The sequence below is a fragment of the Falco peregrinus genome, chromosome 3 (genome assembly GCF_023634155.1).
Source record: "Falco peregrinus isolate bFalPer1 chromosome 3, bFalPer1.pri, whole genome shotgun sequence".
Taxonomy (NCBI): Eukaryota; Metazoa; Chordata; class Aves; order Falconiformes; family Falconidae; genus Falco; species Falco peregrinus.
Window position 1 is genome coordinate 13,279,471 of NC_073723.1, and position 24,853 is coordinate 13,304,323.

General features: G+C 49.1%; 2 long non-coding RNA genes across 2 annotated transcripts; one reads left to right on the forward strand and one right to left on the reverse strand.

Annotated features, from left to right (window-relative positions):
- The first annotated feature begins 9,235 nt into the window (after positions 1–9,235).
- Positions 9,236–14,308, forward strand: LOC129784147 (uncharacterized). The gene is made up of 2 exons (XR_008746577.1): positions 9,236–11,557; positions 11,633–14,308. It is a non-coding gene; the product is annotated as an uncharacterized LOC129784147 (long non-coding RNA).
- A 1,581-nt stretch (positions 14,309–15,889) lies between these two features.
- LOC129784146 (uncharacterized) lies at positions 15,890–19,258 on the reverse strand. Its single transcript, XR_008746576.1, has 3 exons — positions 17,452–19,258; positions 16,684–16,803; positions 15,890–16,325 (listed from the first exon to the last, which is right to left on the reverse strand). It is a non-coding gene; the product is annotated as an uncharacterized LOC129784146 (long non-coding RNA).
- Positions 19,259–24,853: the final 5,595 nt, after the last annotated feature.

Here is a 24,853-nt window from a genome sequence, read left to right on the forward strand (position 1 = left end):
AGAGCAGCTCTTCTGAGACCAGTCGCCAACCACTCAGTGCAAACAACCGCTTGTAAACCTCAACAGATGACAGCCTGGGAGGGATATGGGAACCAAAAGCCATCCACACTGATTCAGGGAGCAATACCAGGGTGGAAAAGCTACCCTGTCTGCAGACACCCTCCTTCTTGCCAAGGAAAGGGCATAGGAGGAACAACTTGCCCCATCTTGATTGTATCCACCATGTACTAGGCTTTGACCCATTCCCAACTTGTTAAAATGTCGTGAAAAAGACAGCCACGACTTGCAGGGATTTTACAGTGTTTCAGCAAAGGCTTCCAGAGCCTCAAAATTGAGTCTGAGTGAGAAGAGTGATGCCCAGTGTCCCAGGTGTGGGAGAACAGTGGCTTTTGCTCATCAGCCCACAGCACCTGCAGTTGGTGCTTCCACCAGCATTTCTTTGCAAACTGACCACTGCTGCAGGACCGGAGTGGGAAACCAGAAAGGAAACAAGCTCTCTGACAGGAGAAGAGGTCCATGAAGCTTTCCTTCCTCTGAAAGTACAGCCCAGGGATGTGACCTCCCCTTTCTGGGCTGTAAATACAGCGCTTGGCATCAGGCCCTGGTTTTGCTTACACACAGCTGCTCTCTCCTGCCTCCACACGTGGAGGAAAATCCACTTTCATTCAAGCTGAAAGGGAGATGGGATGAAGGAAGTGCCAACAGAAACAAAGCTGCGAAGGTCTTAGCACCAGGAAACTGCTCTGCAACCAAAAGCTCACCCCCTTGTCCTCCAGACGTGGCTTTCATGGCAGACATACTGGGTATCTCCTCTCCTCTCTTTTGACATGTCCACAGCACCAGGCAATGCCTCTGGTGTCACTTCCACAGGCAAAAGCAAGCCACGACATCTCCGGTGCCCTCACTGCCACCTGGTCCTGATGGTGGGATGGGTCCTGCCCACCTGCTCTGGTCCCATTTCATTTTCCTGGGGCAGGGTGGCCAGGAGGGGCAGGATGCAATGTGCCATCCCAAGCAATCAATCATTGCATGTGCTGGAGTCAGCCATTGCTTCCTTGGGGTTTCTCATGCTAGTTGTACAGCACAGTGGGGTTCTGGTCAGACCCACAGAGTGCTCTGATAACAAAAAAGAGCTTTGAACCTACTTCTACACTGGTAAAAAAGCCAAGGACAGAGCACAGGCTCGCACATTCGCCCACTATCAACACTCAGTCATGCCAAAAAATGCCTCCCAGACCGCACCCAGGAGACAGCCCAGGGCCAGAGGGCCATTTGGATGTGACCACCCTGTTTGGGGGATGGAAAGGGTGCCACAGACATGCCACCATGGCCTCATGGCTGGAGAACAGACCCGCCCTGTGCTGTTTATCTGTCTGGATAGAGCCTCTCCCTGTAGCATTTAACCTCAGGAGCTTGATTTCACCCGTTTACTTCTTCACACTCCTGCCAACGCGTGTGGAACAGCATTTAGCATGGAGGGTCTGGAGTGGGAGGTGAGATTATCTGCAGGGATGCTGCTGTGACAGCCTCCGACCCAGCTCCCCCATGCTCCAAATAAGTGGAAGGGACCACACAGGCAGTACCATTTCAGTAATGCCTGGGACATGCTGAGCACCACTCCTGCTGGTTTCCTTGGAAGCAGGACAGCATCTAGGAGAAGCACTAGGATTCTGCCACCAAGCCTTGGCGACTGTGGGTATTTTGGGAAATGAAACATGATCAGACTAGATATTCATCAGGCTCTGCTTCCTCCAAATCCTTCAGGCCCACAGCAGGCAGCAAATCCCAAGGAGAGCATCTGCCTCCAGATACATTCACCACAGCCCAAGGTCCACGTACCCAGGGAAAGCTTTGCATGGATCTAAGCATGGGGAAAAAAGACACAGAGCAGCAGCCTGGGAAGGTTTTATTGCTGTAGGGAGGGGGTGAAGCACCACCCTCCCTTCTCACCACAGCTGACATCCAGCTGGGAGCTGAGTGATGAGCAGACAAGCCAGTCCTCCAACTTTTGCAAGGCAGGGCTCATCCCCAAGGCACTACCTTGCTCTCCTGTCTGTCGTAGCATGGGCTGTGCTGGGCTCAGCCCTTCTTCTCACCAGTGCCAGTGCTGGGGAGGGCAGCCTGCTGAAGGGAGAGGCAGGTCAGCAGCAGCATGTAGCCCTCCTGCTGCTTTTCAAGGCTTTCTGAAGACACAGGGCTCTGCATCTCAACCTGACATTGGGCTTATTCCAGGGAGCAAGTCCTGACCCTGGAGCTTCTCTGATTGCACTGTCAGGAGACTGGAAGTTGAACAAGGGGTGCTGGACCCTATCAGACCTACAGAGCAGCCTCAGCCCATCATGCGACCTGTCACACTACTGACAATAAATCAGGCAGTAGCCAAGCGACTGATGCACTGAGCAATGCCCAAACCCTTGCCTTTACCTCAGTGTCTACATCCATCCATTGTAAAATCTCCTGTGTGATAGGGAAGTGGGGGAGAGATGTCTTTCTGAGCTCTTTGCATGCCCAGCTCCTAACAAAAGCTCCTTGGCACCACAGTGAGTCAAAGAACAGCATTTCTGGAGGAGTGAGCAACGTGGGAGCAGCCTCAGCTTTGCCATGACAGGTTTCTGCATTGCATTATGGAAAGGATGAGTGTTCACACCAGTTATAGCAGCACAGCGCTGCAGGGGCCTCCAAGAGGCAAGCTCTGAGTGCACAGACATCTGCAGTCAGTGGGCAGGCTGACCCATCCTGGTCCCGGTGTAAGGACATCCCTGGACCAGCTAGATGAAACATCACTAAGATACTGAGTGCCAAGATCCAAAGAGCCCTCCAGGTCAGGGTGAGCAGCTCTGCACTGTTATCTCCATCTTAAGCACGTGAATCAGAGACACCAAGTGACTCTGCCAAGGTCAGACATGGGGAAGCAGTGGTAGAGCTTGGTTTGAAGTCTTGCCTAGGCTACCTTCTCCCCAAAGACCTTCATGGACTTCTTCCTTTCTCTACTTTCACATAGTTGCCGAAGGCATCAGGTGGTGGGTTGCAGGCAGGGTTAAAACCCACAGGTGAGGAGTTAAAAGGTGGAATTTTTATAATTTGTATGCATGGTGGGTTGCAGGTGCCAGTCTTATTTTTTGGCTGTGGCCATTTATGAGAGGAATGGAGGGAATTAGCATAGTTTAGAATTAGAGGGACAGGAAGATGTTCAAGGAGTCATTGCAAAGAGTGAATGTGAAAGAAAATCAGAAAGAGGGGACGGAGTCACCCATAAAGGAACAGAAAGGTGCGACACCATCCAATTCGATCCCCTCTTTACTTCCCAGGACCTCATAGATGTCAACACTCTTCCTGCTGTCCAGACCCAGCCCAACATCAGTCTAGCAGTTCTGGGGACACCAAGAGCACCGCAGCCACAGGAGATGGAGGGACAGAGGGTGGCACCCCACTTCCAAGCAACCCATGGCCCCAGGCTCTGGACCGAAACCTTGCAGGGCTTGGTACCAGCTTTGGGGTTCTGATGCAAATGCCCTCCTCTCCTAGTCCAGGCACCTCAGGAGCTGATATTAGACGCACCAGAATTGTCTCGAACAGCCAAACTGAGGCACGTCCCTGGCTGCCGCCAGCGCAGGAGCCAGCAGGTACTGGAGGCTGGCCGGGGTCCGCTGTCAGTGAGCAGAGCTCGCTGGCCTCGGCAGCACAGACCCACAGCCATCCTTCCCTGGGCTGCTTCCAGTCTGGCCACCACCTCATCCCTCGCATGGCTGCTGGTTTTCCCGCTGGATGATCCCGCAGGAGTCATCTGGGCTGCATATTTCTTTGCAAATTAAGATCTATTTACTTTAAAGCTTTCCTATGACATTGCTGGACTGTGTCAGATCTTATTAAGAATAAAAAAGCCAAGGATTCAGAATTTTTAAACATCATAACTTTTGTTGTCTACAACGGGTGCTGTGTATCCTCATGCCAAAGGTGCTGTGCATCCTCATCCCGGCAGCACCGCGGGCCGGGCCGGCGCCGTGCAGAGGCATCAGCTCCCTCTCGTGGGCTTGGTCTGGCTCTCTGCACTGTCCAGCATGTCCCAGGAAAACGGTGTGTGTGTGGGGGGGGGGGGGGGGTTGTTGTTACATGGTGTGTGTCCCCACCTCCCCCCAGTTCATAATATTCATTAGTGCGCCAGACACGGAAATTTTAAGGAAATGTGCCAACTAACTGCCATCAAGTTTCCTCTCATAAACATGGCGGGGGGGGGGGGGGGGGGGAAGTTGTCACATTTTCCTTTTTTTTTCTTTTTTTTTTCCTTTCTGACTGAGGCTGGGATTTGAAGCAACTATTTCAGGCATATGAATGGTAGGTCTCTGATTCACTTGCCCTGGGCCTCTGAAAAGAGTTGGGGGTCACCACACTGAGCTCTCCAAGCACCATCTTCGGTGCCTGTCCCAGGAGGGGGCAGTCACCCCAATTTGTTTGGCAGGCACAGACTGAGGCATCCAGCATTTAGGTAAGTCAATGAAGGCCACAGCATGAGTGCCCAATGGCCATTTCAGTTTGCAGTGCTCGAAATCAAGTATGTTTTATGAAGTCAAAAGTTAAGGAAGGAAAGGAGAATAAAAACAATAATAAAACCTCTTTTCATTTGTACCACATAAAAAAATAATAATAATAAAAAAATGGCTAGATTTCTAGCTTCGATTTGGAGAGCTCTTGGTTTTCCCAAAGAGCTGGAATTTCCCCCAGAGCTGAATTTCCTGCAGCATTTCCACCCAAGCCCTCAGCAGGGAGGTGTCACGAGTCCTGAGAGTAGTTTTGTCCATCCTGCAGCACAGCCTGGTACCTGTTGGGGACAGCCAGGTCACTTCTCCACTGGCGCTCCTCCCCAGGTTGCGTGACCCAGCAGGTCTCACCATCATCCAGATGATGCTGTCCACCCCACAAACCAAACTAGGACCTCACCCCCTGCTCTGAGCCCTGTGAAGATTTAGGCAACACATCAGGGGCTGCTGTGCTTCAGGGTGGTGGTTTGGTGTTTTCCTGCCTGGCATGATACTCACTTGGTGGTGTGGGTGGCAGTGGGACAGATGGGGTGGATGCTGGCCACAGAAGGGCTTGGGGGCCCTCATCTGATGTCCCCTCCTCCAGGTACCGCTGCCTAGGGCACTGCTGCTCCCCCTTTTGCAAGGCTTGATGGCTCCATCCCCCTTCCAGCCTCCCTCCCAGCACTCTTCTAGCCTTGCCCACACACAACAGCTTGGCACAGGGCTAAATTTATCGCGTGGGTCTGGCTGTTTGAGGCTGTAAGCTGGTAGCTCTGATAGCAGAGGGGAAGGGTGACAGCCACACACAGTGAGTCCAACTGTCCTACCACCTGGACCCAAAGGAGGCACGTCACAACTCCCCCTGACGTCCATCCAACCAGTCCCTTAGGTATTTAAAGTGCTTGTTATTATCTACACCCAGGCATTCATTATTACGGCATTTGCAATTGTTTGTTGCTTCATCTCAATGCTGCATAAGCCTGCCAGCTCCAGACACTGAAAGGACTCCGTGTTTGCTTTGTGCTGCCTCTTCTAAGTACCATACTTAGGCACTTCTTTCTCCATGCACCTTTCTCCATGCCTTGCTCTGGGGTCTGTTAGCCCCTCTGGAGGACTCTCTCCCCATGTCTGGCTGGTTGGGTATCTCCTCCCCAAATGCCTACATTAATGCTGTGCCAAGTGTCTGTAGCATCCTCCTCCCACACTCTGGACCATCTCCAGCTGAACTGTCTCCTTTGCACTGTGCGATGCCCCGAAGTACTCTGATGTTGCACCTGAGTCCTGCCTTGTGCTGGGGAGAGCAGAAGGGCTCCTTCACCTCTCTCCCACCTCTCCCATGACCATCACATCTTTGAGTATGGTCGAAGAAGCTCAGTGCAGTCTGTAGTGATGTTAAGAACTAGCTCCTTTCCACCCAGTGCACAACTCCTTTCTGTTTAGGGTCCTCCAAGCAACCTCCAAACCCAAGGGGTGAGTGCTGCCTTCCACAATGACACAGCAAGCAGCACAGGCTCAGGGTAGTTTTCTGGACAGCCCCATACGTGTGTTAATGACTGCCGTCTCTCTGTGGTCCTGATTGGCTCTAACTCCTGGTAAAAATTAATAGTTAGGAATCACACCCTCTTCTTCCTCCCCATACATCTCAGATGTATTGAAGAGGATTAATTGCCACCACAGTAGCTTTGCCCCATGGGAAGAGGGCAGATTTCGACGCCCTTGAGCTGCAGTGCCCTTTCAGTAAGGGAAATAACCCTTTGCTCTTCAGCTATGCCCGAGATTATTTATTTCCCTTTATATTAGCCATGGGATACAAGAATGTTTTTCTGCAGCAAAGGCAGACCAAAACAAGCAAAAAATCTGCCAGTTTTGCTTTAAAGCAGCAAAAAACCCCCCTGACTCTGTTTTCCTGCAGGCTGTGGGGGACTCTGTCTTCGCTACTGCAGGACGTGTAAATCCAACACAATGAAATATTAATTATTAGAGTCTGTCCAACTGGGATTCCTCAGTGCTTTCAGAGAGCTGAATAATTCTGGCACACAGCAGAAAAACCACGCAAGTCCCTTTTTTTATTAGAAAATATTGTGTGAGGAGTAAATTAGAGCTTTTGAGCATTCAGGCTGAGGGACAGGAGGGGGCTTGGATTGCTTCAGGGCGAAAAATGCAAATTCCTAAATCGGGTATGAAAGAGGTCTAATGAAGGGATACAGGGAGGTGCATCACCCAGCATGGCTCCTTCAGCATGGAGGGCTGCCCTCGCAGCATGGCGTAACTGTGAGAAGGAGGGGGTAGAGGAGAGTAGAAGTCGATTAATAAAAGAGAGCACACATCTCTGAAGACTCCCGTTATGCAGCACTTCAGATGAAGGCATTCATCCAGAGCAGCCATGGGCACCAGCCCAAGGCAGACACGCTCAGCACAGCTCAAAGCCCCTTTTGTCCCCCTTGTTTACCAGGGCTGGGTTCAAAGCAGAGCACAGAGCATCATCCCTTGGCTGAGCAATGTTTTGCAGAATTGGGAGCCCAGGCTGACCCGAGTTTAAGCATTTCCATGCTATTGCCAGGGCAAAACTCCTCCACAAAGTGTTGCTTGGGAGAAGGGAGAGGCATCCAGCAGCATCTCTGGTAACGCAAAATCTCTAACCTCTCATCATTGTTCATTTTTTCAGCTTCCTTTGACCTTCATTTCTCTGCAGCCTCTGGAAAGTGCTACATGAAATGTTTGGCCTCTCTGAAATCTGTATTCGTCTCTTACAAACCCCTCCATCATTCCTCAGCAACTTGACCCAAATGCTACAAATACTTTTCATTACCCTGCGGTTGCTTTGGGGGGTGTTAGAGAGACAGGTAAATGAATGGCTTGCTGGAAGACACAATGCCAAGTGGTAGGTCCAGGGCAGTGCTAGCCCTGGGTAAGGTCGCTTGGCTCAAACAACAGCCACAAGCAAGCAAGCCAACGAGAAGAAAGGGATGACTGAGGACAGCTGCTAGAAGTGGAGGTGGAGGCAAAGATAAGCAGATGTGCACAGATGTGCAGGCTGTTCAGATAAGCATTGTTTTGATGCAGAGCCAACAGGAAGAGGTATGTGGCTGATGTGTCTGACTGTTAATGGGGCACAGGGGGATGTCATCGTTCCTAGCTGGGGGCTGGGAGAGGCTGGACGAAGGGGGTGAGTAGTGCAAGGGAGGAGAGTTGCAGTTAGCACCCGTCGCAGGCTTTTATACACAGAACTGCCTTTTCCCCTGCCCCAGCAGCAACCCTATGAGTTCGTATGGTTTCACTTCTGAATTGGTGCAGAGGGGTTGTTATTTTTGCCCACCCACCTCCCTGAGTCTGCAAGCTGCCACTGTGTAGCTCCCAGCTGCACCCGAGATAAGGTAAGATTGCAGGAGGAACCCCTGTAGAGATTTGCAGGAGAAGCAGAAGCAGCATCTCTCTCCCCCAGGCTGTAGGACACAGAACAGACACTTCACCATCAAGCTGCTGGGGCGACAGAGCTGGGGCACAAGAAGCAAGTGAGAAGTTACAGAAGCAACACAGGGCAGGAAATGATGAGCATAATACTTTATCTACTGTGCAGCATGTTCGATGTCCATACCCTCCTCCGTGATTCTGACTATGCTCTTCAGGCCTTCAGGAGCCCCTTTCTCCCACCACTGCTGAGCAGGTAAAGAAGGACACTGGCTAGGACTCTCTGCCACCTCACGGCCGAGCTAGTCTGGGTCCTGGGCACGCACTCAGGTTGCATAAGAAGGTTTGACAGCAATATGAGGTGTAGGAAGCCAGGCCCAGGCTGAAGTTGTGGTGTGGGCAGGTCTCAGAGCACTTCTTGGTGATCCTCTTCCACAAAGACAAAAAGCCTTGCCCAAAGAAGGGAGAGAGCAGCATTAACAATGGGAGTTTGTTGAGAGCTCCCCAATCTCGTACAGGAGGGGGATGGGTTAATGAGTCCCACTGTCCCCCACAGCCCCAGGGACCAGCATGGTAAATGAGACCCAACCCACCACAGCCCAACAATTTCTGGTGACCAGCTACACAAGGCATTCAATATCCCTGCTGGGTATCTGGCACCTCCCAGCATGGACCCTCATGTCAAGGCTTTTTAAGGTGTACAATGGCATCCATGAGACAATGTTCATGCCTGGATTGAAAGCACACTTCCAGGTTTCTCTGCTTGGAGGAAATAATTTTACTCCCCTCTGTATCTCTCTAGACCTTCTCATCCACGCTGGCTACCTGCTTCTTTTCATCTCCTTATCTAATCAAGGCTCAAATTTATTTATTTTTCCTCTGAAAGATTCTCTCTTTATCCTACCTCTTCTTTCAGTGTCCCCTGCCTTTCCATGCAGGCATAAAACAAAGGCTAAAGAGGACAATCTCAATGTGTGATGGGGAGGAGGATTTCAAACTGCAAATTTTAGCATTGCCAGGCTGGGCTAGCAAAGGCTCCACCTCCCACATGTGCTTCCCCATGACTCCTCAGCCCATCCATCAACAAAGGGCAACCATACCAAATTCAGTCAAAATCCCACATCCCATTCCTGAGTCCTAACCAGAGGAAATACAGCCAGTGCATACCAATTCCTACAGAGGCAACATTGGTCACACAGTATTCATCCTTGTCCGAGCACTTCTTGGCCTTCAGGCAGCTCCAGTTGCTTTGTTCCCAGTTGCAGGTGTAGCAATACAGGGCATTTGCTGCAGGAGGAGACACAAAATATGGAAGATGGGGACAAAATGCCACTAGTACTGGCAGCAAAAAACACTGCCTTCTTCCTCTTGACTCTCAAATGTACGAAGTGCAGGTTTGCTGAAAGTGATGGAGCTGCAAGACTCAGACCCAACCCACTCTGGAGTCCACACACTTGCACATTTAGACCCAACACATGCACCAACAGTGCAAGTCTTCCCTTCCTGCCCTGCCCTTTAAATAATAGCACAATGGGCCAAGGGTACTGAGTTTGATGTGACGCAGGGAGCAGGGAAGGTCAGGGTCTGCTGCAGGAGTCTACAAGGATGTCCCAAGGCTTGGGGTCATCCTTTCTAGTTGCTGGAGACTATTAGGCTATAGCCTTATTGGGCAATAAGCACTAGCAGTCAAATACGGTTAATTGGGACCTCACAGCCTAAAGTCGCCAGTCTCTCACACCTGTGTCTTTGTGTGGGACTTCAACACCCTCAAACATATATCCATTACTTGGGTTAAAAAAAAAAAAGGTGAGGAGAAGGGCTTTTTGCTGTGTGAATTCAGTCCTAAGACACATGCAGTCTAACACTTCATCTTGACTGCCTAGGTCATCTAACATGGATTAGGGCAGTCTTCGTTCTGGCACTGAAGACAATCTTTCTGTCCCTGGGGCCTTGTTGACACTTGGAAATCTGTCAGAATCGCTATTCTGGTAAGAGAACAAAGCTAAATAGCAGAAAGGTATTCTTAGGCCACAATGAGACAGAAATAACTATTCCAATAAATTATTTTTCTTCCCCAGACAACGTGGCAAATTTCAAAGCACTGGCAAACCCTGTTCCTTTTTACTAAATGAGGATAATATTTATTCTCTCTGGTTGCTTAATTGTCTTGTCTGTAGAGGCTACAAGATCATATCTTTTGAGGGGGCTCTGACTTCATTTTCAGTATCTCTGTGAAATAAAACACATAATCTATAATGCAAATAATACACAAATATACATATCCACCCAATACCCCAGCATAAGACTGTTTAACCCATTTAGTCCACAACCCAACTTCTCCCCAGTTCCCCAACTTTGTCCCAAAATCTCTGAAATCAGCAAGTTTGGTGGGTCTCTGAGATGGGCAGAAATCAGGGGCATTCAGCAGGCAGCTGCACAAGGCCAGATGTTGTAGGTCTGGCCCTGTCCCATGCTGCTGCTAAAACCGGCATCACTGACTGCAGTAGGAACCAGGTGCACAGAATTGCTGTTGTATTGTGCTATCATATGCTGAAGCAATTCTTCATCAAGATTTAGAAATAACCACAGTCTTGCATCATCTCAACGGACAAAATCACTGGGAAGTCTCTTAACAAAGGCAGAACAGTGGCAAATGCCCCCTTTTTTTGGTCTCACTTTCATAAAATTCCAGTAGTACCTGCATCTATCAGGAAATTTCCCTGCAGAAAATAAACCTTTCATACATCCAGGCTACAGATAAGAAACCTAAAGAGGAGCAGTGTGTCCTTCAGCTGCACCACTGTCAGAGCTAAAGTACTTTCTCCCATTATTTCTTTTCCCTGGCTATGAGACCTCCCTGACTTCCAAACACACAACTATTCTTTGTCTAGTAGTGAACCGTGACACCTCACCTTGATCTGCACATAGGATCAAAACCAGCACAGCAAGGAGGGCGGCCTTCATCTTCTCTCAGTCGTCTCTGCAGCCCAGGAAAAGCACCCTCACCTGGGGACAGGATATATATCTTCCCCGCGTTTGGACTGAGTGATGATGAAGCCAACAATTTGGAAAGAGTGGGCAGGGATCATGTATTATTTGAGAGGGCAGGAATGCATGTGGGTTGTTTTCTCACCTCACCATTGCCTTCAGGCTGGTCTGATGGGTCTGGAGGGGAGTGAAAGCACTAAGGCAATTCATTCCATTTATTGCTTTTAATACTTTAATTTATCTATGGTCAGGCTAGGAGTGCTGCTGATGTCTGAGCCGGGGGTTTGTACTGTTTATAAGTTCCAATTTGATCATCACATCTGTGGCCACATAGTTCAGTGAAGGCAGTTACTCAAAGAAAAAATGATAATAAATGGCATAAATTAATGGCTTCATCTGGGTTTACTGCCAAGTGCCTTCCCAGGTTAGAAGTGGAGAACCCCCAGTATCTGGAGTCAGGGCAGATCTAGCTGTATACTCATGGGTGGCAATATAAACAGGAAATGTCTTACAATTTCCTGTTTGCCTATAAAAGCTGCTGGTTACTGACAGAGTCCTAAATGTTCTGCATCCTGATTTGGAGAGCAGCTGCTGCAAGAGAGCAATGGCTTTGTGGTTCAAATGGAGAAGCCAGAGCACTGGAGGTTGGTTTCCAGCTTTGCAACAGCTTTCTTTTGCTACATCTGAGCAAAGGGTAAAAATATCTTTGTCCCTCTTAGGACACAAAGCATCTGACTGAGAGTCCTGCTAGATACCACTCAGATGTGATGTCCTCAGCCTTTGTGATTTCTCTGCATGCTTACAATTTGGGTGGAGCTGGAGCTGATATTTTCAGCCCTTCTGGGGCCTCCATTTGACTGCCTGTCCCATTTCTGCTTCCAAGGAAAGAGTTACATGGAAGTTTGATGCTGCATATCGGCCAGCATCTCCATGAGTCACCTCTTAGCAAGCCATCAAAGAGCAGAGAGGATGAAGCAGGAGCAGCACCTTTGAATGAAGCCACCTGGGCCATCAGCTGTCTGTTCACCTCTTCCTTCTCCACCCTGCAAGGCTTGGTCTGCACAAAAGAGAACAGAGACCCAGTTGTAGCTACACAGCCTGGGGTTTAGAAGATGGAGATACAGAAGGAGAAGAGGCAGAGGCTCAGAAAACATGTGGAAGAAAGAGATTAGGTGGCCAGAGGGAGGGCTAAAATGATGGGGCCACCGTTAGTTTCTGGGCAGGAGATCAGTCAGATGAGCAAGAGTCCCTGAAGCAGTGGTCATGCTCATCAGAGACATTTAGAGCATCTGATGGGACTAATTAGTGCTCATCACAGTGAAGGCAATGGCCAGAGGAAGTTCAATGTGACACAAAAATGCATAGCATCTTCTTTAAAAAAAAAAGAAAAAGATGGGGAATTATTGGGGTAAGCTTTTTTTGGTTGATTTAGAGATATTTTTGAGGTTTCTGACACTGGTGTTAAACCACTGGTCTGCCAATACAGCTGCCGTAAAGCAGGATCAACAGGATGGTGAAGTCAGCCCTGATAACCCCATGAGCCCTAACCGTTCCTCTGCGATGGACGTACACCTTCTGGGTGTGGAGAGGACAAGCCACATTGCTTGCCCAACAGATGAAAATCTACCAGACTCAGGGACTGCATGCCACTGTGGATGCCAGAGAAGGTGTGTCAGTCCTCCCAGATGTCACGAGGTAGCAACCAAAGAGCTAGACCTATTCCAGGGAATAAGGATTGCCCAGCGTGATTCACTGCGTGGTGTCCTCTCGCAGGGATGACTCTTCAGGGGAGTCTGGAAGTGAGCCTGGGAAGCCAAGGCTCAGTGTCCCATAGTGGCGGGAGCACCCTGGCAAAGGTCCGCACTGATAAAGTAGTTTACTTTAACCAGATTTAGTTTTTTGAGGGAGGGGAAAATAGTTGTGTTACTCTTCAGCGTGACAAACACGGTGTGTTCTTGATTATTATTTTTTTTAAAAAAACAAAGAAATGTGTCTGACTCAGTTTATTCCTCCACTTCCAAGAACGGATGGCATGAACATCTCCCCTCTGACACAGAACTCGAGAAGTGTCACCTGGTCCAGGGGTTCAAATCTGTTCCTTACTAACAGCAGGAAGATGATCTGCAAGGCCACAGGAAGTGGTCCACCACACGTCTGCTGGCAGGAGTGGTTTGGACAAGCGTGATGATGGACAAAGGTGCGCGATGGGCTGTTTGGCATTTTGAGAATTGTCAGCGGCCCATTGAGCCAGATAGCTGGGACATTACCTTTCTAGCCTCAGGTATGTCTGATGTATATGTGTGATGTGTGGGACTGCCACAGTTGGCATTTTTGCAGAGGCGCATGGGATACTGAGGATGGTGCTGTCACTCTGGGTGGCCAACACATGGAAGTAGTATGACTGCAGCATGGAAGGTAGTGCTTGGCTAGGTCAGGGCAGAAAGCTGGAAAAAAAAAAAAAAGGTGTCCCAGTATCCAGCAGCACATAGCAGAAATGAGGTTACAGCTATAACAGTAAATTAAACATGTCCAGGACCATCTCCAGCATGGAGACCAAGAGGTGCACATCAACAAGGCCTCTTGCAAATAGTCCTTCCTTTGTGCTTCTCCTCGGTTTTTTTCCAGACATTGCATGCAACAGTGGTGCTTGGTCCATCTTAAAAACTTGCCAGGGAACACACAAACAATTAAAATGATTAATTAAATGTTGTGGATGATTGCATGCCAGACCACAGATGTTCCCAGGAACTGTTTATTCCCCTAGCTTGGGTTCAGCCTTGGAGATCAGACCCTTGCAGGCATGTGAATCACATCCTTCAGGATGAGACCTTGGTCCCTGATTTACTCTTGGCTGTGCCACATCACTATGCAACTGTGTTGGAGTTGGCTAGTAAACACAGCTTTATTTGGCTGCCCTCCGAAATGTTCTGGCCATTGGGTCTTCCTGGCTGTAGAACAGAGATCAGCAGTCAACAAATGAAGTCAGCCAGGGATCTGCTCATCTTCTGGGAGCCTCATACCAGGGTCTTCTCACAAAAGGCCTTGGGACAAGTGCCCACACATGGAACCACAGTAACAAGGAGGAACAGATACACCATGGCGTGGTCTCATGGGATCTCTTCTTTTTATTTGCCCTGAAGATTTTAACTATTCACCTTCCCTGTGGTCAGAGAAAGAAGTCTGCCTCATCACTTCTTAGGTGGCATCTCACAAGGGTTCCAGATATTTCCATCTATCCCAGCATCATCTTAATCTGTATGTACTGCCATTTCCCACTCAGTGGCTAGTGCACCAGGGGCTGCAGGACAGAATTGTTTCTCAGCACATGGTATTATTGCACCACCAGGGATTTTGCAGCCCTGAATAAAATCCATTGAAGCAATTGCAGAATCTAACACTGTCTTGTTCCCCATTCTTCATTTTGGGTGGGGTTGTGGGGAAGGAAGAGGCCAGGTCAGCATGGTACCACTTGTTTTTGGCAGTGAAGACAACAGTTTAAAGCATGCATTGCCCTGGGAGGACAAGAGGCAGCTGTGTGTGTTGAGCACACAGTGGGTGAGGGCAAGCGCCAGCTCTTCCCATCCTTGAAGTCCGATGACTGTGGACAAACAGTGATTTTTCCTTCTGGCTCTTTCTCTCCATCTTTCTCTTCCTCCTGGGGGATTTACTTGTTCTTGATCCGGCAGGGCTCATTCTTTGTATCCTTCCTGGTAGTGACCTCCTCAAAATCAGGACAGGAAGGTGGGTTGTCACCACCCTCCCCCTGACATAGATCTGTCCTCACCTCAGACCTTCACAGATGTTTCAGTTCTTAACTCCCAAGGAAGCCAAGGACAGTTCGGACCTAACCTCACCCATGGGTTTACTGCAAACTAACATGGGCTTAAACCCTTACATCCCAAAGTACTGAAGGACTCATACCCTGTGGCTGCTCCTACCCAGCCTCCTATGCACTCCCTATTCCTGGGTACTCATTATGGGAGTCCCGCTGTGGGGCAGATACACGGGTTCAATAACACAGCATGGACAGCCTAGGGCCAGGTTACAACAAGGTGTTGAAATTCTTCTGAGATTGCCCGCTGACTTCCACTCTTTCAGGCCGGGCAGGGAAATGATGCCCCAGAGGCATCCCAAATCTCTGTTTACCTGATTTTATGGTGTCTCTGGGACTCCTGTATTGCCCAAATCCCAGCTGGGTCTGGATTAAGTTACATTCAGGACCATAACCTGTACTTGGGGGCATTAATAGGGGTATCCAGCAGTCATGTCCAGGTGTCACAAGCTCCAGAGGAGGTCACCACCCTTCCAGCTGCCCTGAGGCCGGAACCACATTGCAGAGGGCAGTCATGGAGGCAACTGTGTCTATACCAGTAATACATGGAGAGCCCATGTACAGTTTCAAGGACTGTCCCACAGTTGTCTGCACTGTTTAATTGTTAGCATGCTCCTCAGCATGGTTTTGGCCTGACCAGCTAGGACCATCCCTGACAAATCCCTGACAATTCCAGATCTACTTTCCAACTGGTATTTCAGATTCAGCCTCTTTACTTTGGAGAGAGAGCGCCAGGCTGTGCAGATGGGCACCAGCTGACCCCAGAGCCAGGAACTGACACAGGGTGTTTCATTTGCTTATCTGCCTTCCCCATGCTGTCCCAGACCTTGTCAAGATCAGAATCTTGACAGCATACTAGAACTATACCATTGGAGATGCAAATCCATTATTTTTCCAGACAATTTTCTATATGCCTTCAGAAGTTCCTGCCTGGCTGAAACAGTAAGAGACACACTCTGATCTCAGGCTGTAAGAGACACACTCTGATCTCAGGCTGTGCTGATCGGGATTGTATCCTCCCCCCGCTCACCTCCATTTGTTTCACTGCCCATGTACTTACATGAACAACCTGACCCTGCTGCTTGCAAAACCCCATCCCTGCTGTGAGCCAGCACTCAATAAAAAAAAAAAAGAGAATAAATAATAAGCATCTTGGAAATGTCTTTTTTTTTTTTTAATGGTAGCTGCAAAGCACTGTTGCATGAAAAGCTATAAAAGAATAACTGATGGATCTCTTCTCCATCAAGCTCAAGCTAGCTTCAGACCGGTCTTTCCATGGCTGAACATCAGATGTTCAGAAGATGTCCTGGGGACAGATGGACAAAATGACTGCAGGTGCTCAGGAACCAGGATGGGTTAAGCGGCTTGTACGGGTTATTCAACAGGAACTTCATCACAGTCCAGTCCAGAGAAAAGGCCTGCTAACACTGACCAGAATCACAGTTCCCAGCAGCGCTGTGGGAGGTCTCACCCCAGATGCCTCGTGATTGCTGTTGTCCTGACTGCAGCATTTTTAAGGGTCTCAAAACATACTGCAAGCTGAAATGCAGGTTTTGCTGTCAACTTCTGTTGCTGAGTGCCTGGATAAACGAAATCAAACAAAACCAACGCATGAATCTTTCTCCCAGGAGTAAATCCTGACTTTACTAAGAAGCACACAAAATCGCCTAAGACTATACAGGTTATAGTGTTCATTTAACTACTCTGCCTCACCATTCAAGCAAAGAAATAACTGAGCTTCACCTGTAACCCAGTGCTATCCAAATTCTCCCAAAGCCCCATGGAAGGGGAATGTTTTAGACCCAGGTGTGCTGGAGCAGAAAAAGGGGGGAAGGACACAGACCCACCAAGAGCAGGGCTTGGGCTGGGACACTCAGGAACGTTGGGCAGCAGGCTTGGGATGTCACAACTCAGGCAGTTCATGGCAGTAGGACTCACCAGCACCTATCTTATCAACCATAGTCAAGCAGGCTGTCTCATTTTTGGTACACAGGGAAGTCATCAGGCACCGACCATTGCTGCTCTGGTTGGTGCAGGTGTAGTATGTCAGCAAGTTGGCTGCAGGAGAGGAACAGAAATTATTTGCATGAAGTCAAAACAAGAAACCCCTTTCCCAGCTGGATCAGTTCCCATCCTCACACAGGCCACAGGAGATAGAATAAGACATAATAGATCTATTTGGCTGAGACAGTTTTACCTTCCTACTATCACATATCCAAAATTGCTAAACACACACTTCCCTGTAGAAAAGCCCTCCTTCCAGGTGAGTGGACAGCAGAGGCTTTCTGCAGGTGTTGATATTCAACAACACCATCACAGCATTTAGCAAATGGTCACAGGCCCAGGAGAGCAGTGAATTCACTCAATTTTTAGCTCAAAGCTTAATTGCACCCCCATCCAAGAAGTGAAGACCTGCAGATCTCAAGATGCGATTGAGTTTGCAGAAAAAACCCAAAGGGCTCTTTCTGGTAGTGCATCATGAGAGCAGGGGAAGGTGACAGATTTTGGGTTGCTCTGGGGGCAGCCCAAGTCCTTTAGCAGCAGTGACAGCACAAAGGAAAGGCAAAGCTGACCGTGCAGACCAGCTCTTCATCTATCACTATCTACTGACTTCTTAAAGGCCTCGGGACTTAAAAGTTATGGATGTGGCTTCTCCTGAAAAATGCCATCCCAGCCCAAGCCTCGCAGCAATCCTGAGCAACTCACCAATGTCCATGCAGAGGACAGACAGACACGCCATGAGGAGAGCCCTTATCTTCATTTGCTCTTCTCTGCCTGCACAGTCTTCAGGAGAAGCAGCTCCCAACCCTCCGTGGAGTCCTAGCTGGGAGGGTGACCAAGGACATCAGCCCACTCATTGCACAGCACGCACAGACCAGAAGCCTGACACCTGCTTACAGAGCCTTGCAGGAGCTCAGCACCCACACCTGCTGTCCAAGTTTTGTGCACTGCCTTTGCCCGAGCACATTACTGAATATTTCAGAATAAGCCAGAAGGAAAGCAGCTGCTACCAATAGCAGTAGTTCCTCTTTGAAAGCAAGCAGGAGATAAAAGGTGGGTAGGAAACTGTTACCAGCCAAGGGGGAAGCAAAGCCACTAGAAGGGGGGTGGAGGCTCTTGGATTTGCACACCGTGCACTGCTCCTAGAAAAAAGGGGATATATGTGCTGGGTCCAGCAAGGAGGAGCTACTTTTTGAGGACCAGAACCCACATTTCGTTGCTCGATCAGAGTCAAACCTGGAGCCTTGGGTTAGCACTAGGAAAGCTTGTTCCCCCTGGGACTATGTAGATTTCCTTCCCATGACTTGGGACAAGTGCAGCTTTACCAGCCCTGTTACCACAAGTCTAAGCTTAGAGTGGCACCAGCAAGATCAGGGGAGCACAAAAGAACCAGAGAAAGACCAGGAGAAAGATGCCACACCACTGCTACAGCCTCAGTATCTCATCTTATGAGCAAAGAGAAAGCACATCATGTACGTGTATGTAAATTATTACTATACTTGAAATCTTAACAGGCTTTTATCCAAGAATGGTTGTTGGTCTGGATTTAACTACTATAGGAAAACAAAGAATAATCCTATGTAGAATGATATTATTAAAATTATTGCACACACTTAGTGGCTTCTACCCCTTTTCTTGGTGTTATGCTCACCCTTCCCATTCTTGGGTGTTTCACACTGGTGGCACTACAGTGAGTCCTCAGCATCTGGAGCCCTGAGCCAGGCAAAATAAGATGTTCATGTTGATGGTTCCCTCTTCTTCTCCCCAGGATCCACTCAGAGACATTCCGATTATGATTAGTAACTTTTTTTTCAAACATGCTTTTTTAATTGTTCTGCAGCTGTGTGATGTCTAAATTTACTATATGTAGTGCTTTTTACTTATGTTGGGTACTACTTTTGTACTGTTTGCTACCCCTAAAACCTGCCTAGTCCGGCTCCAGGTCTGCATTCCTTCAGTGAGTGGTTTATAGCCAAGGGGTCTCCAGTTCCAGCCCAGACCTCATCTCATCACCCCATGCCTGCGCTCCTCTGCAGCACATCCCACATGTCCACTTCTCAAGACCTTTGCTGTTGTACCAAGCCTACATTTCTCTACACTGTGTCCTTGGGTCAGAGCCATAAATAACTCATCCTACACAGAATAAAAGCTTGTTACTGCTGTCTATATAAACTGACAGCTGCACTATACAAAGATACACAAAAGTAAAACAAATTATCTGTAGCCACTTGGTCAATCAAAAAAATGGCTCTTACCACTCAGCCAAGTTAAAAAAAAAAAGCCTCAGGCAAGTCAAAACAAGCTCAGTCAGAGCAAACCTAACAAGCCTCAATCCAGATGTTTTTCAAACTTGGTGCAAAGCTCACAGCCCATTACTAGCAATAGCAATGCCAAATTAAAGTGCTAAGGGATAACAAACCATCTTGTCTTAGACTTTCAAAGGGGAAAAACTGGACTGAGCTATTCTGTTTTATTTTTGGAATTATATCTCCTGGTTTGGGTTCTTTTTGGGTTTTGGTTCCTCTCCCCCCGCCCCCAGCACACAGGAAGGCATTATGAGAACAACCCAGTACAGCCCCTTATAGAAGCTTTTTTCAAAGGTGACAATAGGGAGATGAAAACGAGGGAAGGGAAGAGGGAAGGGAAGAGGGAAGGGAAGAGGGAAGGGAAGAGGGAAGGGAAGAGGGAAGGGAAGAGGGAAGGGAAGAGGGAAGGGAAGAGGGAAGGGAAGAGGGAAGGGAAGAGGGAAGGGAAGAGGGAAGGGAAGAGGGAAGGGAAGAGGGAAGGGAAGAGGGAAGGGAAGAGGGAAGGGAAGAGGGAAGGGAAGAGGGAAGGGAAGAGGGAAGGGAAGAGGGAAGGGAAGAGGGAAGGGAAGAGGGAAGGGAAGAGGGAAGGGAAGAGGGAAGGGAAGAGGGAAGGGAAGAGGGAAGGGAAGAGGGAAGGGAAGAGGGAAGGGAAGAGGGAAGGGAAGAGGGAAGGGAAGAGGGAAGGGAAGAGGGAAGGGAAGAGGGAAGGGAAGAGGGAAGGGAAGAGGGAAGGGAAGAGGGAAGGGAAGAGGGAAGGGAAGAGGGAAGGGAAGAGGGAAGGGAAGAGGGAAGGGAAGAGGGAAGGGAAGAGGGAAGGGAAGAGGGAAGGGAAGAGGGAAGGGAAGAGGGAAGGGAAGAGGGAAGGGAAGAGGGAAGGGAAGAGGGAAGGGAAGAGGGAAGGGAAGAGGGAAGGGAAGAGGGAAGGGAAGAGGGAAGGGAAGAGGGAAGGGAAGAGGGAAGGGAAGAGGGAAGGGAAGAGGGAAGGGAAGAGGGAAGGGAAGAGGGAAGGGAAGAGGGAAGGGAAGAGGGAAGGGAAGAGGGAAGGGAAGAGGGAAGGGAAGAGGGAAGGGAAGAGGGAAGGGAAGAGGGAAGGGAAGAGGGAAGGGAAGAGGGAAGGGAAGAGGGAAGGGAAGAGGGAAGGGAAGAGGGAAGGGAAGAGGGAAGGGAAGAGGGAAGGGAAGAGGGAAGGGAAGAGGGAAGGGAAGAGGGAAGGGAAGAGGGAAGGGAAGAGGGAAGGGAAGAGGGAAGGGAAGAGGGAAGGGAAGAGGGAAGGGAAGAGGGAAGGGAAGAGGGAAGGGAAGAGGGAAGGGAAGAGGGAAGGGAAGAGGGAAGGGAAGAGGGAAGGGAAGAGGGAAGGGAAGAGGGAAGGGAAGAGGGAAGGGAAGAGGGAAGGGAAGAGGGAAGGGAAGAGGGAAGGGAAGAGGGAAGGGAAGAGGGAAGGGAAGAGGGAAGGGAAGAGGGAAGGGAAGAGGGAAGGGAAGAGGGAAGGGAAGAGGGAAGGGAAGAGGGAAGGGAAGAGGGAAGGGAAGAGGGAAGGGAAGAGGGAAGGGAAGAGGGAAGGGAAGAGGGAAGGGAAGAGGGAAGGGAAGAGGGAAGGGAAGAGGGAAGGGAAGAGGGAAGGGAAGAGGGAAGGGAAGAGGGAAGGGAAGAGGGAAGGGAAGAGGGAAGGGAAGAGGGAAGGGAAGAGGGAAGGGAAGAGGGAAGGGAAGAGGGAAGGGAAGAGGAGGAAGAGGGAAGAGGGAAGGGAAGAGGGAAGGGAAGAGGGAAGGGAAGAGGAAGGGAAGAGGGAAGGGAAGAGGGAAGGGAAGAGGGAAGGGAAGAGGGAAGGGAAGAGGGAAGGGAAGAGGGAAGGGAAGAGGGAAGGGAAGAGGGAAGGGAAGAGGGAAGGGAAGAGGGAAGGGAAGAGGGAAGGGAAGAGGGAAGGGAAGAGGGAAGGGAAGAGGGAAGGGAAGAGGGAAGGGAAGAGGGAAGGGAAGAGGGAAGGGAAGAGGGAAGGGAAGAGGGAAGGGAAGAGGGAAGGGAAGAGGGAAGGGAAGAGGGAAGGGAAGAGGGAAGGGAAGAGGGAAGGGAAGAGGGAAGGGAAGAGGGAAGGGAAGAGGGAAGGGAAGAGGGAAGGGAAGAGGGAAGGGAAGAGGGAAGGGAAGAGGGAAGGGAAGAGGGAAGGGAAGAGGGAAGGGAAGAGGGAAGGGAAGAGGGAAGGGAAGAGGGAAGGGAAGAGGGAAGGGAAGAGGGAAGGGAAGAGGGAAGGGAAGAGGGAAGGGAAGAGGGAAGGGAAGAGGGAAGGGAAGAGGGAAGGGAAGAGGGAAGGGAAGAGGGAAGGGAAGAGGGAAGGGAAGAGGGAAGGGAAGAGGGAAGGGAAGAGGGAAGGGAAGAGGGAAGGGAAGAGGGAAGGGAAGAGGGAAGGGAAGAGGGAAGGGAAGAGGGAAGGGAAGAGGGAAGGGAAGAGGGAAGGGAAGAGGGAAGGGAAGAGGGAAGGGAAGAGGGAAGGGAAGAGGGAAGGGAAGAGGGAAGGGAAGAGGGAAGGGAAGAGGGAAGGGAAGAGGGAAGGGAAGAGGGAAGGGAAGAGAAAGGTCTTAGTTGCCCAGCAAGGGAGCCAGGGGTTGTGCAGCCACAGTCCAGGCATGTTGCTTGCTTAAGGGGCCACACTGCAAAGCCTGCCCAGCTGGCTGTAGGGAAAGTGGAACTATATCAGACATAACTAAAAGCAATGAAAGAGGACATCATGGAAGGAGTCCTGTCTGAACCACAGCCTGTTACAGCACAGGCCATGTGCCAAATTACAAAGACACTCAACTCTCTGCCAGTGTTGCCAAGACCTTATTGCATGCTCAAATGACACCCATTGCTACAAAGTTGGGGTTGGTGACCCCTCATGAAAGACACAGGGATGAAGCAGAGAGCTGGATGAGACATGAGGCTATAGCCATGTAAGTCCCAGGGGAGAAGGAAGAGAAGACTAATTAAAATCAAAACTAATTAAAAACAAAACAACAAAAAAAGACTGTGTAAAGTTCCTGGGCTAGGAAGAGAGGCCAGAACTGCTGGGCCCAGTTCTTCATCTCCCCTCACTGCCTTGAAATCACACCACTAGAAAGGCAGCAGCAGAATTTGCCTTTGCAGGCACGTGAGTTCATCCCCCGCCTATTTGTGTTGAGAAACCTTCTGCATAAAGAAATGGGAACAGTGCTGGGTCCAAGGATGCACAGAGGTGGGGGGAACAGGTGGTGGTGATTTAACACCTCCAGGACTTCCTTCCAACAGAAACAGTGTTTGCAGCACTAGGAGTAAACTATGGGAAGTCAGGATCTGTTTCTGCCTGGGGGACTACCAAGAATGAAACACGAGCCCTAATTAGAACCAGTTGTGATAATTGGCACCCCATTCTCTTCTACTTCAGCAAACTAAGCCTTCAGGAGTTGAGAAGTCCAACTATAGCTTGAGAAATAGACGGAAGAGATTACACAGAACAGCTTAAAAAAAACCAAACCAACACAGCAAAACCTCCCAAAATAAACAAAGAAATAAAGGAAAAATAAACCTCAAAGAGCTCACTCAAGTATAGATGACCTCTGGGAAGGGGTTAGAGACTTCCTTGTCTGGCCCATCTTGGCAGATAAATAACCTGCCCTGTTTACAAGAGAAGGGACAGTCTGTGTGCAACCCCCCAAGCTAGAAACACAGCATTTTTTTTGACATGCATCAGCTCCCCGCCTCCCCACCCCCCATGCAACACACGGCAATGCAGGAAGCTGCCTCAGTGGCTCTTCTAGGCTCATGGCAGCAGAAGGAACTTCTGAGCCCTCCTGCAGCTGTGCAAGCAGTTACTCAAAGGTTTATTTCTGAGTCAAGACCATCACTCATAATGGCAGCTTAATCCAGACTTGGCTTAAGAATATTAATTAAGTAGTTTATTGGAATTCCTCATGCCCCGTCTTGCAGTGGCTCATGATTGATGTCTAGAGGAGCCATTCTCAGAGCCTGGGACAAGCTTAGCTGAGGCCTTCCTGATCCTTTTTTTTAATTTTGAATAATACGTGTTCAGCTGATCAAGAATATCACTACTATGGCTAAAAGCAGCTGCAAGAACAACTAGCCTATGTGTTATCTACTCATTCCCTGTGGGACACCCATGAAGGGCAGCCATCCCTCTTCCACAGCTGCACAGAGCAAGTGCCAGTTCTTCATGGGGCACAAACCTGACAACCTGGAGTTTTATCCTTGCCTCAAAAGCCCTTCTCCTGCCCCTCATTAGGCCACCCTTCATTTTATCACAGGGATCTAATTTCTCATCGGTTAGTTGTTTGCTTTCCTCTGCAGCCACACTCCTCGGCATCAGCAGCACTGCAGTTACGAACACGTGGCAAAGGCTAATATCTGTCCAATTTGAGCTTATTTTACAACAGTTTGAACTTGGCTGACTGTTGATGGACACAGACTACAACTGTAAAAAACCCAGGGAGCTCCTTAAAGCACGTGTTTCATTTATGCCAAACCACAGACATGATCTTTTCTGCTAAACCACATTGGAAAAGGAAATTCCATTCACTGTGTTCAGAGACAGAGGGCCTGAAGCACAGCTGTGGTAGTCTCAACTTAAATGTTGTTCTGCCCTTTTCCTCTCATACCAACATAAGCATTCCCCTTTAAAGTTTGTGTCCTATTTTTCCCATTTTTTTTCCCAGTTTTGTAAAACCAGAACTCAAGGGAAGAAGGGAGAGGAGCAAAAACCCTCTGGAAACCCTTCACATTTCTATTCCTCACATCCCCACAGGGGTTTCCCACCTCTCACATGTCTGCCAGACTACAGCTGTTTTGTGTTCCCCTTAATCTGATCACTCGCCAGGGAACAGATGCAGAGCATAAGCAGCAGTTCAACAGCAAATTCTCCTTGCCCAAGAGTTTATCACACCCACCTCCCCCTGTGCATCAATTAAGATGAATCAGCCAAAAGTCCATCTCTGAACCACCTACAGGTAAGCAAAGACCCTGTTATTAAGCAAATAAAAGAGCAGATAAGCAGCTTTGATGACTGTCCTTCCTCAGATCACCTGCCAGGACCCCTTCTCCACCCCACACAGCCCTGATGGGCAGGAGAGCAGTGCTGCCAATCGCAAAGCCAGGCCTGAATGCTACAGAAAGCAGCTCTAGGAAAAACAGGATGCTGATGTACTTTTCTTTCATCAATGAGGATCAATAATCTGTTGGCCAGACATCAAGAGCTTGACTTATCCCCAGGAGAAAGCATGACATGGGAAGGTTTCTGATAAGCACTGCTTGGTCCAAAGGCTTCAGAATCTGCAAAAGGTGCCAATGTGCAGGCTTTATGTTCCCATCTCTCTAGAATGCTGATGCAGAAATAACAGGCAGGAACAGAGCCCCGGTGGATCCTCCAGTTGCTCAAGCAACTTCTCACACACAGAGAAGTACTACTTGAGGTCTCCTCCCAACCAATATGAACAACAGACTTATGAAAAGCACATTAGTAACCCAAGAAGTTACAGGGGAAGGTACCACTTCTGGTTTTGCCTGAAACCAGATCTTCCCTTTTTGCTTTTCGTTTTAAAATAAAAAATGAGGAAGTAATTACAAGGGAAAAAAGTTAAGCTTTTGACTTTGCATTTCACTAGTAAAATACTGGCAAAAAATGCTAATACTTTGATTTTGGGTTACCAAGTGTCTTAGGCATCAAAGCACAGGCTTTTCTGTGCCTACAGAAAAGGAACTCTGTTGGAGAAGCCAAGTTGAAAACATTTCTGGAGGGGTCAAGGCAGATAGGGTTCAGCTGAGCATGCCAGTATTTA